Below are 20,681 nucleotides of genomic sequence, written 5' to 3'. Positions count from 1 at the left end.
GAGTCGTAAATCAAGGCATACCGTCAACAAACACTAACTAGTTATTAAGCTACACATGTTTATATGTCAATTTAGCATGGTTTTATTGCAAGTTAATAGTGGTAATTTGTTACCAACAACAAGATAGTAAAGGGCAAATACTGCATTAACCTCAGTTCAACGTCGCATAAGTGTCAAACATTGTCAAGGTAATTTTATTTACAAAGTCGGTAATAAAAAACGTATAGCACGGTAATTTTTTTTCGAGATATAGGGAAAAAAATGTTCAACAAAAACAACTAGATATACATTTAGATTTAATAATGCGCGTTGCATGTTTATCAACATTGACAATCTTAGACATAGTATCCCCCCCGCATCCAAAAAACACCAAAAAACAACAACATTAAACGGTTACCATGAGAATGGTTGTCAAACTGCTAACCGCGTAGGGACACATTTTATACGTCATCACAGTCATTCAGAACCCAGTACAAGTATCCCGAAAAATATAACTGAATAAAAAATGATTTTAATTATATTATATATATGTAAATTACAGTAAATCTTTGAAACTATGAATTCCACGAAATTCATAAATGATTTGGGATTTTCGTGATATGACTGTTTCCTTTGGGATTTCACGAAATGCCTGATTTCTTCCGGAATTTCACGAAATGACTGAACATGCATTTAGTCATTCTATGAAATTCCTGAAACGCCTTCAGCTCTGTTCATAATTGTTTACAATTGTTCACTACTTAAAAATTTAAAACAAACAATAAATGCGCTAAAACTGTTTTATCTCAAAGTTTATCAATGCAATTGAGGATTCTGTCCCATTTCTTTCTCGACTGCGCCTCGGTGGTACGGCAAGAACGGAACATACTTCATCAACCGCGAGAACCGGACGCACTGGGGCATCAACGGCCGGTACACGTCATAGCCCTCGTTGAAGAGCGTCCGGTCCACTTCCGCGTCTTCATCTGCGTCGCTAACCTTCCAGGCGGCAATACCGCGTTCTTCCGGCGTCCCTTGAAGACCAGAAGTGACATTGAGACAACATACCATAATGATGAAATATAAAAACAAATTTAAAGTAGGTTATCTGCGAGACCGCATGGATAATGTATCTAATATAATTGAGTCAATCATCAAATTAATGCAGTGCCCCATCGTTATATAATTTATGTCATACGAATATGTATCTACTTTAGTCATACAATTGATCGGGTAAAATAAACGTGGCTGTATATCACTCTGCATTGCCGAGCTAGCATTCATCTTAACCTTGTTTTATCCTTCAATGGTTTCTCGAAGGAGGTGTCTATTTCCTAACAGTTTATATTATCTGATGTTATACAAGCAATAAATCACCCGTAAATAAAAAAATTATGGTTGTTTTCTTTATCATGTATATCTCTATAAAATGTGTTTATCTTTGAATTTCATACATGTTTTCAGTTGTCGAACAGTACCATTATAGTTTGAATATTTGGATGTAGATGCATGTTTTGATTATACTGCTATTTTGATGAACGACGTTCATTTTGTTCTCATAAAACACGCAAGGCTTTATATAGTCCTTAAATATCGAACTTCGATCAGACCTTCAGTCGCAACAATCTATCTGAATTCCACTAACTATTATCAGCGCTCTAGTCGCAACAATCTATCTAAATTCCACAAACTATTGATCAGCGCTCTAGTCGCATCAATCTATCTGAATTCCACAAACTATTGATCAGCGCTCTAGTCGCAACAATCTATCTGAATTCCACAAACTATTGATCAGCGCTCTAGTCGCAACAATCTATCTGAATTCCACAAACTATTGATCAGCGCTCTAGTCGCAACAATCTATCTGAATTCCACAAACTATTGATCAGCGCTCTAGTCGCAACAATCTATCTGAATTCCACAAACTATTGATCAGCGCTCTAGTCGCAACAATCTATCTGAATTCCACAAACTATTGATCAGCGATCTAGTCGCAACAATCTATTTGAATTACACAAACTATTGATCAGCGCTCTAGTCGCAACAATCTATTTGAATTCCACAAACTATTGATCAGCGCTCTAGTCGCAACAATCTATCTGAATTCCACAAACTATTGATCAGCGCTCTAGTCGCAACAATCTATTTGAATTCCACAAACTATTGATCAGCGCTCTAGTCGCAACAATCTATCTGAATTCCACAAACTATTGATCAGCGCTCTAGTCGCAACAATCTATCTGAAATCCACAAACTATTGAAGAAGTCTCTCACCTGGTACGGTGTTGTCCAGCACGAACGCGATAACCGTTCCGACCAAATTTGGATTTCCAAGAAGCATGGACATGATCTTGTCGACCACCATGTGACCTAAAATGCCGGCACGCTTGATATAGAATGAATATAGAAGGAAATCCTCCTCCTCCTCCTTCTCCTCTCATCATCATCACACCACTACCACCACCACCACCACCATCATCATCATCATCATCATCATCATCATCATCATCATCATCATCATCATCATCATCATCATCATCATCATCATCATCATCATAAGCAGCAGCAGCATCACCACCACCATCATCATCGTCATCATCATCATCATCATCATCATCATCATCATCATCATCATCATCATCATCATCATCATCATCATCATCATCATCATCATCATCATCATGATAATCATAAGCAGGACTCAGGCAGCTTTGAAAATAACTATAAAACAAATACACTTCTATTTATGCGACTTCTTTGCGCATGAATTACCTGTTTGCACGGGATTTTTATCTTTTGTGCCCACGTGGGCACGCACAGACCGATAAACACGGACAGTCCCAGTATAGCGATGTTGCGGGGAGATGACATGTTAGTCACCTAAAACAAATACAGACGCTTACATGATCATACTTCTGTGTGTTGGTCAATTAAATAGAGGATATGTTTTTTATTATTTAACTATATTTGGCTTACCATCAGTTTGACCAGAAGACCCAAAGCGCATTTACATATCTTCATACGTCGCTTCAAAGAATAACAACACACAGATTTTTAAGAAGTCCCATACACACGACCTTATAACCTTCCTTCAAAGAATGCGAATAAATAGTTTCAACAACTCACAGTTTCTGCTTACATACTCTTACTCTTTCAGTGCCGGAACCGAACTTTGAAGGCCTTTGAAAACAGTTTTAATCCAGATGAGACGCCACAAAACGTGGCGTCACATCAAGATCCAAACTGTTTGCTATTCTGATAGTATTCTTTGAAAAAAATCGAAGAAAATGCTAATTTTAGAAATTCAGCAGACGACATTTTAGCAGACGACAAATTTCCCAGCATGCAAAGGGCTAAACAAAAACTTTTACGGCAGGTTTTTGGGAATACCAATCGTTTGTTGCAATGCGTCAGAGTATACATACAGAACATTCTATAAAATATCTTGTTACATGACACTACAGGTTTTTATGTCCTTTTTTATTATTGTTAGAGTTTGAAATGTGTAACGGCTTTTACAAATAATGTCAGCTTTGATATCTGAAAAAAATGTGTATATATATACGTTCAAAGGCTCTGGATCCTATGAGGATACAAGAACAATTAGAAATAAGCATATATATATATATATATATATATAATATATATATATATATATATATATATATATATATATATATATATATATATGAGAAAGAAATGTTCAACGAATTGTTCATAAAGAGCTATATATACATAGTTTGATTGTTATATCAAAGCATGTCATACCTCTAAATTCGATATAACGACTCCGAAGAAAATTCCAAACATGACGATAATGGCCCCGCCCAGTACCGGGTATGGTATACTAATGAAGAGCGCTGAGAACTTGCCGAATATGCCGAACAGGATGTAGATAATTCCGGTGCAAACAAACACTTGACGGCTCGCCACCTGAATAAGAAACCCAATGCTGGCGGCCGTATTCTAAACTTCAGTGTCGTTTTATCCATTTTTCACTCGAACATAAGTGTCCTGATTATAAATGGAAAACAACAACTACAAAAGGCACAATGCTCAGTTAATGCGCGTTTGAATTATCACAGCTTTGCTGAGCACATGACATGTCATTACGCAATATACAATCGAAGCCAGTTTCACTCTCAGTTGTCGCTGCAACAATTTCAGAGCCTCGGGCTGGGAAAACGGGATAAAATGCATGTGCGACAAGTGTCGTCCCATATAGCACTTGCAGTTCGCACAACACTTTCGATTTAAACTGGTGTTTCGTTAAGAAGGTACTTCTTTTAAACGAAAAATACCATAACACAGAAAGTGTCATCATGACAAGACGGTTTTGACTGCACAGGCTAATCTGGGACGACACTATACGCACATGCATAATGCTCGATTTTTCCAGAGAGGGACACTGTAATCACCATATTTTTGATATTCAAAAACAAAAACAACTGTAGGACACTAATATTATTATATTTTAATCGTTAGAAGTTAAGCTGTGGCTGACGATATGTTTCTTTTTACCACAGTATTTTTCTACTAGATAGAGTGAATATGCCCTAAATAAATATTTCTTCTTCAGCTTATGCTGTAAGAAAAAAAAAACTACTAAGAGGCAAAATATATTGACAAGTGAAACATATCCGTTTTTAAAATTCACATACAAATGTTTATATTTTCTTACCCAATATTCGATAATATTTACAACGTACCTTCGTAACGCCAATTGCGCCAATGTTGCCTCCGTATGTTGAGGTGGCGTGGCCGCATCCCACGGTACCGGATATCATGCTGCACAGGCCCTCGATCATGATTCCGCGATTTACCGCATGTTTAGGCGGGGCCGGAACTCGACACACCCTTGCGCATGCGTAATAGTCGCCGATAGAATCCAGAACGGAGATCAGTGTTGCTATCATACAAGAAAGGAACGCTGCGCCGTTGAAACTGAATGCTCCGAATTGACCTTGTAGTTGAGAGGAAAATATAGCTTAGAAATGTTAACGTTTTTAAGCAATAGAATATCGTTTAATTGAAGGATACCTACATCTCTTTGCTTTATTGTCCCTGACTGGTGAAACCGGAGGGACTTAAGGTTTGCCCTCTGTCTGTCTGTCAATCCGTCAACTTTAAAAGTTCTTCATATTTTTTTCATGAAACGTGAAACATGGACTGATGGCAATATGGAGATTATGCACGTCATTTCATTTTGTTCCTGCGTCAAGAATTCTGGTTGCTATGGCAACATATAGACTAGAAATATTGCTGAACATGGTGGAGTTTCACCGGTAGGGGACCGTTTTGCTTGGCAAAAGTCTTGTTAAATTTAGTTTTTACGGAAAACGCCTCTTCATGTGTACATTTTCTTGTCCCTTTCCTGTGTACGAACACTTTTACAAGAAAGGTTCTCCCCGTCAAACAAATGAGCCCTGGCTTTTTGTATTTCTAAATGCATAGGCAATCAAATATCGTATTACGATCATAATATAGTGACGTGCCTGGATACGGAAAGGTAAACCATGGGTTGTCATAGATGACCTGAATTCTCGAGTCCGTGCGAGTGTTGTAACCCACGGAAGTGACGTCATCCGTAAGCACCCCTGCATACGTAAGCGCGCCGCAAAGCATCCAATTGAGGATAATGGATATAAGGATCTGACAAAGAATAGTTTATATAAATTTGTTGGCAGTTGATGATAGTCGAGGATAATAAATATCAGCATTTTTAAAGGAGACATAACGTAAGTGTTAAAGAGCGTTTGGCATAATGGAGACCATAATCTTGGAGAGAAAACATTACATTAATGTCATTTGAAGTTAAGTAAGAGGGAGAGAAATAATAGTATAAATATTCAACCACTGAAAATTAAGCTGGACATGCAGGAGAAAAATTATCATAATAGCATGAGGTTCTGTATTTATGGAAAGAACCCACTCGCCAATCAGTAAATAAAAAATGTCCTGTACAATACAACCAAGTACATTACAAACTCAACAAATAAAAAACTGGGGTCGCCACCTTGAAATGGCCAATGCTAGAAATTGTTGTGGGTTTGAACTGGTTTTTATAACTATGGTCGCCGCCCTGAAACGGTCAGCCCAAAGCATCGTGGGTTTAAACCGGTTAAAAGAGCTGAAAACATCACGTATAATATTATAGAAACTTGAAGATAAGGACTATGTAGTTGAAGATAATGGACAACATGATCTTGGGAAGCATTTTATATACATGTAAGGTAAAATAATTTAAGTATCGATGTTGTTGGAAACGCGAATCGGACGCGAAGCAACGGCATATTAGCATGCTTTGTTACGGTTATATGAGCCACCCTAGGTAAACGGGACTTACCGGTAATGCATGTTGTGTTTAGTGTCGTCCCAGTGTCAGAGTAGCCTTGCAGTCCGCACATGCATATATGAGCCGCCCTAGGTAACGGGACTTACCGGTAATGCATGTGCTTTAAGTGTCGTACCAGCGTTCCAGAGTAGCCTTGCAGTCCGCACATGCTTATAATGGACGTTTTTTTTCGTTTGAAAAAAGTCCTTCTAAACGAAAATAGTTTAGGGCGTAAGTGTCGTCTCTGATTAGCGTGTGCGGAGTGCAAAATGTTAGCTGGAACGACCCTTTACTCACACCCATTACCCAGGTAAGCTCTGTTTTCTTAGAACCAGTATCATATTATGAATTAATAGCATAACGTATGAAGCAGGCAAGCAACGTATACTCACAAACCGTTAACAAAAAGTCATTCATTCACTCACTGCAAAACACTTGGTGAAGGGGGTATCGTATAATACGGAACCCAAGCGACGGGGTCCATACGGGGACAGGCATGTTTACTTGGCCAGGTAAAGGAACATCACCACAGCTACCGCTATCGTCCTGCATACACACGTGGTGAGATTTAGATAATACAATACACCATTGTCATGTAATCACGTGTATACATGGGAAGTATCATACATTTACATAGATACTTGTATTTCATTAAAGAGAAAGCATTTTATTTAATTCTTTTAAACGAAAAATACCATGCAAGAAGAATATTTCTTCCTTCATTAGCGTGTATGGACTGCACATGCAAATATATAACGATACTTCGAGAACATGTATTAAACCCTGTTTTCCAGGAACGCGCCATATATTGCTCACAAACCTACACGAAACGAGGTTCGATAGGTCAGAGCACTAGATTATATACGCCTAAATGAAGCACACCTAAAAAAGTACGTATCAGTCTGGTTCTGAGAAAACTGGGCTTAATGCATGTGCGTTAAGTGTCGTTCCAGATTAGCCTGTGCAGTCCGCACAGGCTAATCAGGGACGACACTTTCCGCCTTAACTTGATTTTTGTGTAGAAGAGGACTTCCTATAAACGAAATATACCCATAAAAGCGGAAAGTGTCGTCCCTGATTAGCCTGTGCGGACTGCACAGGCTTAACTGGAATGACACTTTACGCACATGCATTTCGCCCCGTTTTCTCAGAACGCGTCTCATATCAGCATTACGTGAAACGTTTAATCAATACAACTAATGCTACATACGACAGAGCAATTCCCCAGTTAGCTTCCACGAACTTTAACACGGGTCCCCGCAAGGAAGATGAATATGAGGATCAGCGTGGGCACTATGGTGAGAGGTCCCACGAAGCGTAGAAGCAGTCCCATCAGGCCCGTGAACCCGAGCATCGCGTGCACAAACCCGGCCACGATTAAGCTCCCTTGAATCTGGAAACAGATACAATATACTTTGCGAATATATATGTATATCGATAGTGTTATATTGATGGCTAAATTATATATAACAATAATTCAATTCGTTAAAATCATTAAATGACAGTTGTGAGTTGGTAAACTGACGCTGTTGAATGGTTTCAACACTCATTTTCGATAAAAGTGATTGTGCCTTACCATTCTGACATTGTTAGTATCCGATCCATGCCAATTTCTACGTCAAGAGCGCCAACGGATCCTACATGCTGACGTTTGCTCCTACAAGGCCTTTTGATTGATTACTATTGATTCTGAAAAAGATCATGTCTAAAAAAATATTATGGTAAACAAACACGATACGCAACTCGAATATAATTGATGGCATTTCTCTTTGAGTAAGATAAAAGCTGTTTTTAAAGTCAGTAAACGAAACTCCATCTCGTGTATACGCCATTTGAATAGATGTCAAAGAACGTGTCTTGTGATTGGCTAATTATTTCGCTACAATGATAAATATATGTATATAGAGAAATGTATATATGGGTGGGTGGGGTATGTGCCTATAGAAGCAAGTGTCAAAGAATCTCGTTGCAACGATGTCACTAAGAACTAAATCGTAGTTAACACATATTTTACGCAATAGTCACGGCGAGTAAGTGATCACTAATCATGCCTCATGGTTACGAAGAATTAAAATTAACTTGTTACATATGCGCAACCGGCAGTTATTTTAGCTTGTTATTTCGTTGGAACGAAATACTGACATTAAATAAACATGCTCATGTCTTATCTGTTCCAACGTAAATACGTGTCAGACAGATTATTCTAATAATTAAGTAACTAATACGTCGCCTATTACCTTGAAGCTATTACAAATTAATACGAAACATCATACTTACACGTAGCTGCCTTTTTAATAAAAAACGTTATAAATCAATTAAGTAACAATTTAAATATTGTGTGCATGCGAATGTCTTTGTTCCACTACGACCTGGTGCTTCGTTCTTGCTGTTACAGAAGGAATCATCCGTACTGGCCATCAAAGCAGCGGGCACTACGTACTCGGAAGCGGCTCCTTGGAACAGGGGAAGCCTGGAGTATGTGGATAACGCGATTATAAGATTAGTTTAGTAAATTGGACAAGCCATGTTGTAGGAATTAGCATAATGGATTGACACCATTCGAAATAATAGGTATACATAATAGATGGCACTGTAAATAGCGTTATGCTTACCAACTGCAAACTAACCAGTGGTGAAAACCAGCGCTTGGCGACAACTCCGTGATTGTCTACTGTTGTTTGACAAAGGAGATTCGAGTTGGTTTTTTTAACATGTTCTTGCCGTTTCTTTTATACAAAACATGATTTTAATATATTTATTAATATTCATTGGACTGCCACTGAAATATAACTAGTTCTCAATTGACAAATAGCAAATGATCTGATGTCCATGGTGTGTGTCATTTGAGCTATATAAAATAATGAATAGGGTAATTATTAAACCGGTGTTTTCAGTCGTCGTCGTTATAATAAGCGATACTTTTTTTGGTTCAATATGTTTGATGCAGTCAATGCACAGTTTTCTTCCTCAAAAATTACTTCAAAGTATAGGGCGTCTCGGAGTAAAAGCATTTTTTATCTGAATCAGGGTGGCAAGATCAACGCGGTTTTTTAGGAAGTTACTGAAACACGTTTGCACACATATTTAGTGCATTATAAAGTGTTTCTTGCAGTTTGTGCCGATATCTTAAGATGTAAGAATAAATACTTAATGCGTCTGAAATCGGCGCCAACATTTCACGTTGCGTGCAGCGGAACAGTGAAGATTAATGCCGTATTAAACCGTAATTTGGGCAAAGAACACACGATAATAAGTAAAGTTATTCTGGTTTATTCCACATTGCCATAAACAGCATAAATTTGGTATTTGTATGCACTAATTTTTTAAGAAAAATAGATTAATTAGTTATTTGAAGAAAACAACATAACTCCACTAACCGGTTGTTATATCCATTAAAGCTCAACTGTGAACCCCCAAAGTCATAATACTTCACCATGTGCATAGTAAGTACTCGGAAACGTCATTTAAAGTAATTTTTAACGAGTTTATTAAGGGCGATAACGTCCCTTTGTGATACCAGTGATGCAATTGAACGGAAAATTCATGTCCGAGATGATATTTTATGATATATCTTACCGAATCCCAAACAGGTTCTGGCATACGTGGTCACACCGCTCATGAAGAGAGTTGGAGCTGAGGAGCTTAGCCTTGAACACGTTCATCGTGGGAGGCGCACACCGCCTCCGCCACGAGCAGAGACACAATCAGATTACGGACAGCGACAGGAGAGCTTGCTGAATAAGGGATGATATATCATTCTGTGCCAACTGGGCCTAATGATGAACGTTAAGTACAGCCTGCACGCAGTACGCATAGGCTTATCAGGGACGAGACTTGTTCAGATTAAGTATGTACGTACCGAAAATTAAGTTTAGGCGGCAATTGTTGCCCCTGATTGGCTAGTGCAGAGTTCACAGGCTAATCTCCGACGACACTCTACGCACATGAATTTAGCCCGGTATTTTAAGAACGCGCCTAATAATTTTTTTTAGTAATAATGAATATTTATTAAAAATCATCTTATGCCATTACGATGGGGTGATCTATTAATCGAGTTATATGCCGTGTTGCAATAAAGGGAATACCTCCGTTTGTTCTGATAGCGTATTGGACACATTGACCTAGGTTCAAATGCAGTCGTTATTAATATTAAGTTATAAATCTCGTGAAGCTTGAAGCTGATAAGTTATTAATATTGAGACACACTTCATTATTCAGCCTCATGTGAATTTGGTATTAAAGGACAGGCCCTCTTCCTCACAACGTTTTTTGAGTGTTTTTTTTCGCGTCCAGTCTTTCTTTTTGTTAGAAAATTATGTAATAAAGTTTGTTGCGTTAAGTGTGTTCCCGCAACATTAAGTGGTCTTATTAGCAGACATGATGACTACTCATTAGAGTATACGGTTGGACGTGCACACTGGAGCTACACTGGTCCGATTTTATCGTTAGATCCAATTGCGCACGACGCGGCTGGAGCTACACTGGTCGGGTTTGTCTTTTGATCCACTTGCGCACGACGCGACTGGAGCTACATTGATCGGATTTGTCTTTAGATCTACTTGCGCACGACGCGGCCGGAGCTTACACTGGTCGGATTTGTCCTTTAGATCCACTTGCGCACGACGCGGCTGGAGCTACACTAGTCGGATTTGTCCTTAGATCCACTTGCGCACGACGCTGCTGTGAGCTACCCTAGTCGGATTTGTCCTGAGATCCACTTGCGCACGACGCTGCTATAATAATATGAGTCTTGCTCTGGGAAACGGGCTTAACGCATGTGTTTAAAATTTCGTCCAAGAATAGTCTGTGCAGTTCTCACATGCTTATCAGAGGCTACGATTCCGCTTTATGGAATGCTTCGTTAAAATAGGTCCTTTTAATAAAACTTCTGTCTACGCGGAAAGTTGCATCCCGGATTAGCTTTTAAGGACTACACACGGTAATATGGGACGACACATTACGCACTTGTAGAAAGCCAATTTCCACAGATCGAGACGCCTCATTTAAAAGTGTTCAGAAGAAAAGTGTACTGAATCTATTGGGACGGATCACACGTTAACAGTAACGTAATTATATACGTACAAAACGTAATAACAATTGTTCGTTAGATGCACGTATACAATATGGTTAGTGATATGGTTTTGCACTGTATGAAACAGCATTTGGGCTGGTTGACAACAACAATAAAAATCGATTATGTTTCATTAATTAAAATAATCATACACCACTCAAGCTATACATTATATTAGCACTGCATTTGTTATATTGGTCCCACATTTATTTCATAAATGTAAATAAACTTTGCAAAAACTTTAAAACAAGAGCCGTCGATATTAACAAAACAAATTAATATTTAAATAATTTTTAATAAAGTTTAAATGTACGCACGCCCACTTAATACTCTGCCTACATGTATAATATATAATGTTATATAATGTTCCCACCTGTAAAGCGCACACCACAGTCACGTGCAGTGGTGGCGAGTCGTTGACGCCGTAAATCAGGTACTTTCCAGTTAGGCTGTCCACCGATACCTGACATCATTTGGTCCGTCTGGTTTCCCGGCTGCATTTGCCGCTCTCATCTGATCGGTGTCGTCTGCGTTTGGTTTAAGTTCAACTGCATCGCCTTTGGAAGCGTCATCCGCACAATAGACGTCCGTCAGGTCCACATCGCGGTCACTGTTAAGCTCGTTATTTACTAACATGCCGTTTACGTTTGCCATTGTTGGAATGCGAATAGGTAACTTTTATTTAAATCGCCACATTGTATTTCTTATGATAAAATGGCGAGAAAATGACTTTTTTCAAATCAAATAAGTCAAAAAGTATTAAAGTATGCTTGACGAATCGTGAAATTATAAAATCATCACCTTTAAATCCTAACAACTCACGTGCTAGCAAATACCTTCTTCGAAACTATACATCAAGCCGCTTACTGTCTTGTTGAATGATTATTCTATAAGGATAAACTTCGTGTTCTGATTTATTTGTGAATGTGACAATTTTTTTGTCTCCGTTGTGGTCGTGAATAATTTTAAAGCCGATTAATATGTAAATGTGCATTTATCATAAGGCATAACACGTTTATTTTACCTACCATGCATTTATCATACATGTTTTATAACGAGGCAATGGATTAAAAAAAAACTTGGGAACAGAAATCTTTTACATCGATTGAAATACACTTCAACACCGTTATTTCGAACATCGATAATCCGAAGTCACCGTTATTTCGAAGTATTTTTCAGGTCCCGATTTTGGTTCTCCTTTGTTTAATGTAAAATTTCATTGTTTATCCGAACTTCGTTAAACCGAAGAAATCGTTAATTCGAAGTGATTCAGTTGGTCCCAACACTATAATCGCACCTAATTATCAATCTTTAATCCGAAGTCAAAACTGCAAAATACGGTGCGTAATTTCACACCTTTTGTCGTGGCGCGTCAAAAGCCGATCATTTCACCTTTGTCGTCTGCGCGAACACCGTTGTTCAGAGATACATCGCGTATTAGTTAAAAAAATGTTTCATTTCCGAAAATGTATCATATGTATGTATGTCTGATAATTTGTTGTTATTCTTTATATTTTATATGTTCTGTAATGAGACTAAAAAATAAAAACAAGAAAAAGAATCGTTTTATTCCCCCCTTTGTTACAAGTGGAAATCTATTTGCTAATCTGACTAGTTTACGCTTTTAAGTAAGCGTGTAACAAAACCATGCGAATTCCACAACATTTTATTTTTACCAGAATCAAAGAAGTCTTCTGTCAAATGTTATTTCGAATTATCGTTAATCCGAAGTTTTTTTAACGGTCCCGACGACTTCGAAATAACGGTGTTGAAGTGTACACCACCCTGTAGTTTTGTTTGGTTTTACAAGTATAAATCCATGTTTGTTGAAGTATATATTGGTTAACGAAAGGTGACATAATACATATTTTATGGAAAAAAATTATTGCGTTTTCCGCACTGAATATAACAATAAGACGTTATGAGATAATTACCCGGTACCACAAAGTAGGCATCAACGCAAAAACCATTGATTGATGGTGCAGTTTTCACATTTAAAACGGCGAGTATTGTTTTGGTAGTCTTGATCAATAGAGATTATTTTTCCAACACATTTATTTCAAAACTGCAAATACATACATATTAACATGTAATGCAATCAGGGTCAGAGAGGACAAGATGCGTGTGTATCACACTTAAAATTATATATATAGTTGAAGTCAATGGCATGCAAGGTATTGAGGTCAGAACCGTAGACAGTGTCTCTAACTTTACTATACAGATGTCAGAAAGGCTATATAAGGTACATTTGCTTGTAACTCATTTACACTTCAACACCGTTATTTCGAACATCGATAATCCGAAGTCACCGTTATTTCGAAGTATTTTTCAGGTCCCGATTTTGGTTCTCCTTTGTTTAATGTAAAATTTCATTGTTTATCCGAACTTCGTTAAACCGAAGAAATCGTTAATTCGAAGTGATTCAGTTGGTCCCAACACTATAATTCGCACCTAATTATCAATCTTTAATCCGAAGTCAAAACTGCAAAATACGGTGCGTAATTTCACACCTTTGTCGTGGCGCGTCAAAAGCCGATCATTTCACCTTTGTCGTCTGCGCGAACACCGTTGTTCAGAGATACATCGCGTATTAGTTAAAAAAATGTTTCATTTCCGAAAATGTATTCATATGTATGTATGTCTGATAATTTGTGTTATTCTTTATATTTTATATGTTCTGTAATGAGACTAAAAAAATAAAAACAAGAAAAGAATCGTTTTATTCCCCCCTTTGTTACAAGTGGAAATCTATTTGCTATCTGACTAGTTTACGCTTTTAAGTAAGCGTGTAACAAAACCATGCGAATTCCACAACATTTTATTTTTACAGAATCAAAGAAGTCTTCTGTCAAATGTTTATTTCGAATTATCGTTAATCCGAAGTTTTTTTAACGGTCCCGACGACTTCGAAATAACGGTGTTGAAGTGTATATCAACAACAATATTATTTTTATACCGAAGAGTATAATACATCTCTGTTGGTGAAAACATATTATAGCAGAACACGTAAAAAGATTCTTCATGTTTATTAAGGTTTACATACTTTGTAAAAAGTGAGAATAATGCTTAATGGTTTCAAACTACAAGAAGTTATTACATCATTGAATCAAGTACTTGCACAATACAAGTTCATGCAATATTGTGTTGGAAAAACATTTAATACATATACAAAAAGAAAAAAAGAAAACATGTTCCAGTATGTATATTCAATAAAAGTAAGTATAAATTGGAATAACAGATGAAAAACAACCGATGAATAAGGCATAGAAAAAAATGGGTACATATAATTGTGCTTTTTGACACACAGATCTACATTAGAGATTGCAAACGGTAGGGTATAATAATATCGGTACAATGTTATACAAACTACAACAATGACTAAATTTAAAACACTAACCCATTTATGCCTAGTGGACACTCCCATCCGTCTAAATTGGATCAATTTATTTCCAAATTTAGGGATGTCTAGTATATTTTTTTTCTATATTTCGAATATTTCTTACATAAATTCCTTTAAGCAAAAAGCGCAGACCCTAATGAGGCGCCGCATCATGCGGCGTCTCATCTGGGTCTACGCTGTTTGCCAAGGCTTTTTTCTAGACACTAGGCATAAATGAGTTAAGTTTGTGAGACAATAGCATCAAACGATTTCCGATCTCATTCATAATTATTCATTGTGCATTTATTGGCCCCTGTTATGAGTGGAATGAATTTATTCATTTTACACTTGTCTAACTCAAACTTATATACAAAATAGCATTATAGCTACAGAAGACTTTATTGAATAAGCACATTTTTTTCTTATTCATGAAAGGAAAAGATTGTCCTGTTAACATCTCGTCAATTATTGCTTTAGACATATGACATTCCAAGAAATGTTTTACTCCTTTGTTGCAAAATTAACATAATTCATCATCAGTAAATTTCATTTTATTAAAAACTATTTGTTAAAAGTACGCTGTGAAATGTTCTGTATTAGTAATCCTAAATCAAAACATCATATTGTGCAAATATAGAGATTATATACCAAAATAATATTTCTTCAAGAAAAACATGTTGTTCTTTATATTTCTTTGTTAATGTATTACCATGTTAACACTTTTTCAAAAAAGATATTGGTCTGAATATTGTTTGGAAACTTTTTTTTCAAAAACTATATGAAATAAATTATTTATATAATCCGGACAACTTTTTCGATATTGGTACTTAATGGTACTTAATGCAACTATATAATAAGTCCCAATATTTTATTCGTTCTGTTTTCAATTTCACATAGGTAACGCAATGTTGAATATGACACACATATATATGTATATGTATAAATTATATATTCAATTTTATAGATTTTCTAGAGTTCACAAGTATCGTTATTTAATCATTAATATTTTTAATTTAATATTTATACAATTCATCGACGAACAGCACGTTCGACAAAAAAGATGGCCTTAAGTTTTCGACAGTTTTTATATATATATTTTTTTAATATTTAAAACTATTAATTTGTGCATGAATACCTAAATCAAGGGAACGGTAGTCGACAAGAAAGGATGCGCAGTGTTTCACAAAGTTCGTTCCCTAATGAAAGTTGTTCGCTAGCGTCCGATATTAAAAAGAGACAACTGTGGTCGTGTTTATAGTGTACACATGATTATTGTCATGTCATTCAAGCATGGATTAGAATGAAATCGAAATATCATATATAATGATAATAATGCATAAACATCAGTTCAAAATTGCATAAGTGTCAAGAAATATCAAGTAAATTGTATTTTCACAGTAGGCAATCAAAATAAAAACAACAACAGAAAACACGGTAAGAATATTTCAATATACAGTTAAAATGCCACAAAACATCAAAATATTAATTCATATTTAAACATATGCGTGTCATGTATTTAAAACGTTTGAAATCGAATTTGTTAAAAACTCGCGAGCCGTAAAAAATATTAAAGATGCCAATCTTCAACTGGAAGAGCAAGTTCTTCATGTCATCTGAGGATTGTCGTAAAACCTCTTATCGAGTAGGGACACATTTATGACGTTATAAAAGCCATTCAAAAATCAATAAATGCATATCGAAAAATTAAAACTGAATTAAACAAATAAAAATTATAATAGTTTATATATAAAAAATCTTGTCTAACACGCAACAAATGCTTTATCCTTAAGTTTATCAAGGTGATTGAGGATTCTTGTCCACCTCTTTCTCGACTGCGCCTCGATGGTACGGCAAGAAGGGGACGTACTTCAACAGCCGAGAAAACCGGAAGCGCTGGGGCATCAACGGCCGGTACACGTCATATCCCTCGATGAAGAGCGACCTGTCCACTTCCGCGTCTTCGTCGGCGTCGCTCACCTTCCAGGCGGTGATACCGCGCTCTTCCGGCGTCCCTGAGGATTCAAAAGTGGCATTGAGACGATTTGACCATTACAATGTATTGTAAAAACAACATGATATAAGGTACAGGTATATGCCTCATGGATATAGTATCGGCAAAAAAGTGTTACCTAATTTTGAGTCAATCTTAATAGTTGTGCTATTGCATTAGCTTTATATAAAGGGAAACATCTTTATGTATGTGCCTTTGTCATAACAATGCATTTTGATAAACCGGTGAAATAAACGGATTATGTATTACTGTGCACCGTCACATTGCATTCGACTAAAGTATTGTGTATCCTTCAATGGTTCATTGAAAGAGGAGGCTTTTTCTTTAGAGTTTAAATCCTCCAATGGTATAAAGCAACTGATACACCACATAAATGACTTTGTGCCCTATATTCATTAATTTTTATGTGACATGTTGGTGTATTATCATTTATATTATTTCTGTTTGTAAGTTTTATTGATATACTTTTTATCCTACATGGTCCACTAATCGTTTTTATATTGGAGATTTCGTTAAACGATGAAGATTATATAAAGAATGATCAACATTATATACAGAAATGACCAAACCCTAGAAAGACGTATGGATCACCACATATTGAGAACTTATTAAATCATATAAACATGTAACCACACCATATAGAAAAGTGACCATACCATGTGAAGAAGTTTCTATTTCATATTAATAATGATCACATAACATAATGAGGTATCCCAAAAATATAAAGAGGTAACATCGTCAAGTTAAGACGTATCTACAGTATATTAGGACAGATTGACTTCATAGGCTAAATATAATGCTATTGGGACAGAACAACGTTCATTTTGTACGAATAATACAGTCAAAGCTTCCCCTACCATTTTGTAATTAATTGTTTTTACCAGTCGTCCAAAACTGGCGAACTTCGATCAGCGCTCTAGTCGCATCAATCTATCTGAAATCCACAAACTATTGAAGAAGTCTCTCACCTGGTACGGTGTTGTCCAGCACGAACGCGATAACCGTTCCGACCAATTTTGGATTTTCAAGAAGCATGGACATGATCTTGTCAAACACCAAGTGACCTGAAATGCCGGCACCATTGAGTCTTGAGAACGACTACAGCAAGAAATCATCATCATCATCATCATCATCATCATCATCATCATCATCACCATCATCATCATCATCATCATCATCATCATCATCATCATCATCATCATCATCATCATCATCATTATCATCATCATCATCATCATCATCATCATCATCATCATCATCATCATCATCATCATCATCATCATCATCATTATCATCATCATCATCATCATCATCATCATCATCATCATCATCATCATCATCAACAGCATCATCATCATCATTATCGTCATCATCATCATCATCATCATCATCATCATCATCATCATCATCATCATCATCATCATCATCATCATAAATATTACGATCATGAAAATAATAAGCAAGGACCATGCAGCTGTGAAAATAATTATTAACATTAAAGATGCATACGAACAAATAAATAGAGAATACATGGTTGGTGCCGAGATGGAGAAAGTTTAGCCGGTGAGGCTTAGAAAAAGAAAATAGGTCGAGCTTTAGCGAGCCCTATCTTTCTTTTTCGGGCCGAACCGGATAAACTTTCACCATCTCGGCACCAACCATGTATTCGATTTATCCTGCTTCATGCCGTTGCCACATTTTATGAAAGACAAACGATTAATTGACATTAAAATATAATTATTCTTGTCGTGCCTCCTACATGTACACAACATTCCTGACGACCGAATAACTACCGATTGTGTCACGTAAAAAATAGTTCCACTTTAAACTGTTCCTTTTAATACTTTCCTATTGAAAAGATGAGAAGAAATAAAAAGCGAATCGAGAATGTGATCTTTTACTTGGCATGAAGCAGGATAAATCGAATACATGGTTTGTGCCGAGATGGAGAAAGTTTATCCGGTTCGGCCCGACAAAGAAAAATAGGGCTCGCTAAAGCTCGCCCTATTTTCTTTTTCTAAGCCTCACCGGATAAACGTTCTCCATCTCGGCACCGACCATGTATTCTCTATGTATTCCTTTCGAAGTTAACAATTATGAATGTCAAACACACAATCCAAAATACGTTTATGATTCGTTCAATGCTTTACAAATATAAAAAAAAATACTGTTAAAACCACCATGTCAAAACTGTTGTCCCTAAAATCCTGAGAGAAACTACCGTAATTACTCTATGTTTTCGGACACTTAAAAATAATTAATTTTTTTCGTGTCCGAAAACTTAGATACGAAAAATATTCACAAAATACAGGTGTCCGAAAAATTAGAGTCGAAAATTGAAGTGTCCGAAATAGCGTCAATTGTATCAACGACTACGGGTAATAGCACGCGCTTGTATAATGCCATGCCGTATAGTATAAATTACAGTTATATGTGTTTGCACTGCATTTTAAATAATTTTAAATGCTTAATTTATTTGACAGATCGTTACTACAAGGTTGTACTTTGATCAACGAGTTCAAAGATGAGAATGTGATGTACCGATACTCGCTTGTATGAACCTGTAATTAACGTAAAAATTCAAACAATGAATTCTTTGTTTGTTCATTTCCGATAGTTGTTGTCTTACACCTTCCATTGTTCGTAAAACTTGCAATAGGGAGCATCACACTTTGAAGCGTTTAGTATTTGTCAGTTATTTTACTGAAAAGGGGAAGTACCATTGCGGTAGATAATAGCACAGTTCTGCTGTACCGTCACTAATTGCTAAGCTGACCGATACATAGGTCACATGGTTTAACCACAGACAAAGGATTCACTCATGTGGATTCACTCATGTTAATTGGCACTACCCCTGGTAATTGTCATAAAGCTTATGCTATCGGGCGAAACCATTGATTCATACCGGTTTACAATGTTATTTACCCTATAACGCAAATGTTATGGTCCGTTGCCCTCAGGCATGCACCTGTCATGTTTTATGATGTTAATCTGGTTGTAAAACACCATGATCGAGGTGTCATTAGATATCGAAAACAGGACCGAAATTTGGTAAAATAGCGCTGTAAAATATACTGTCCGAAAACTTAGAGACATTAATTATGGACGAAAACTCGTGTGTCCGAAAATTAAGAGTCACGAAAAATAATTATTTTTGCTAAAAAACGGGGTGTCCGAAAACTTAGAGTGTCCGAAAACATAGAGTAATTACGGATGGATAGTATGTTTCGTCCGAGAAATGACGTCACACTAGATACGTCATAAATTGCGTAATCAAGTAAATGAAAATGATAAATACGAAAAGCTGGTTCGGTAATATATTTTAAAAAAGATCAATAGGATGTTATACATCTATAACATAACGACAACATTTATGATGCGTCCCAATAAATTTCAAAAGTCAAATATTAGAACATGTTAATCGTCAAAGCGTGCGTAGGAATACACTACTTCTGTTTACCTGAGATAGGAAAATTTAGTCGACCCGACTTTATTAGGTCAATGTTTGAAACAGAGGCAGGATAAACTTCTATTTATGCGACTTCCCAACGCATGAATTACCTGTTTGCACGGGATTTTTCACCTTTCGTGCCCACGCGGGCACGCACAGACCGATGAACACGGACAGTCCCAGTATAGCGATGTTGCGGGGAGATGACATGTTAGTCACCTAAAACAAATACAGACGCTTACATGATCATACTTCTGTGTTGGTCAATTAAATAGAAGGATAATTATATTTTTATTATTTTACTATATTTGGTTTAACATCAGTTTGACCAGTCGACAGCGTACACAAAGTAATTAAATATACGCTAAGTCAAAATCGGTCTCAAGTTTACTGGATCGTAGCACCTCTTGTTCTTTAGAATTAAGATAGAAGAAGTTGATTACGTTGCATTGTAAT

At 36.6% G+C, this 20,681-nt stretch overlaps 1 pseudogene; it reads right to left on the bottom strand.

Moving 5' to 3' along the window:
• Positions 1-283: 283 nt before the first annotated feature.
• Positions 284-20,681, bottom strand: part of LOC127855346 (solute carrier family 23 member 1-like) — a 64,546-nt pseudogene continuing 44,148 nt past the window's right edge.

The sequence above is a fragment of the Dreissena polymorpha genome, chromosome 13 (genome assembly GCF_020536995.1).
Source record: "Dreissena polymorpha isolate Duluth1 chromosome 13, UMN_Dpol_1.0, whole genome shotgun sequence".
Taxonomy (NCBI): Eukaryota; Metazoa; Mollusca; class Bivalvia; order Myida; family Dreissenidae; genus Dreissena; species Dreissena polymorpha.
Note: the sequence above shows the minus strand (reverse complement) of the source record. Positions and strands in the feature narration are given on the sequence as shown.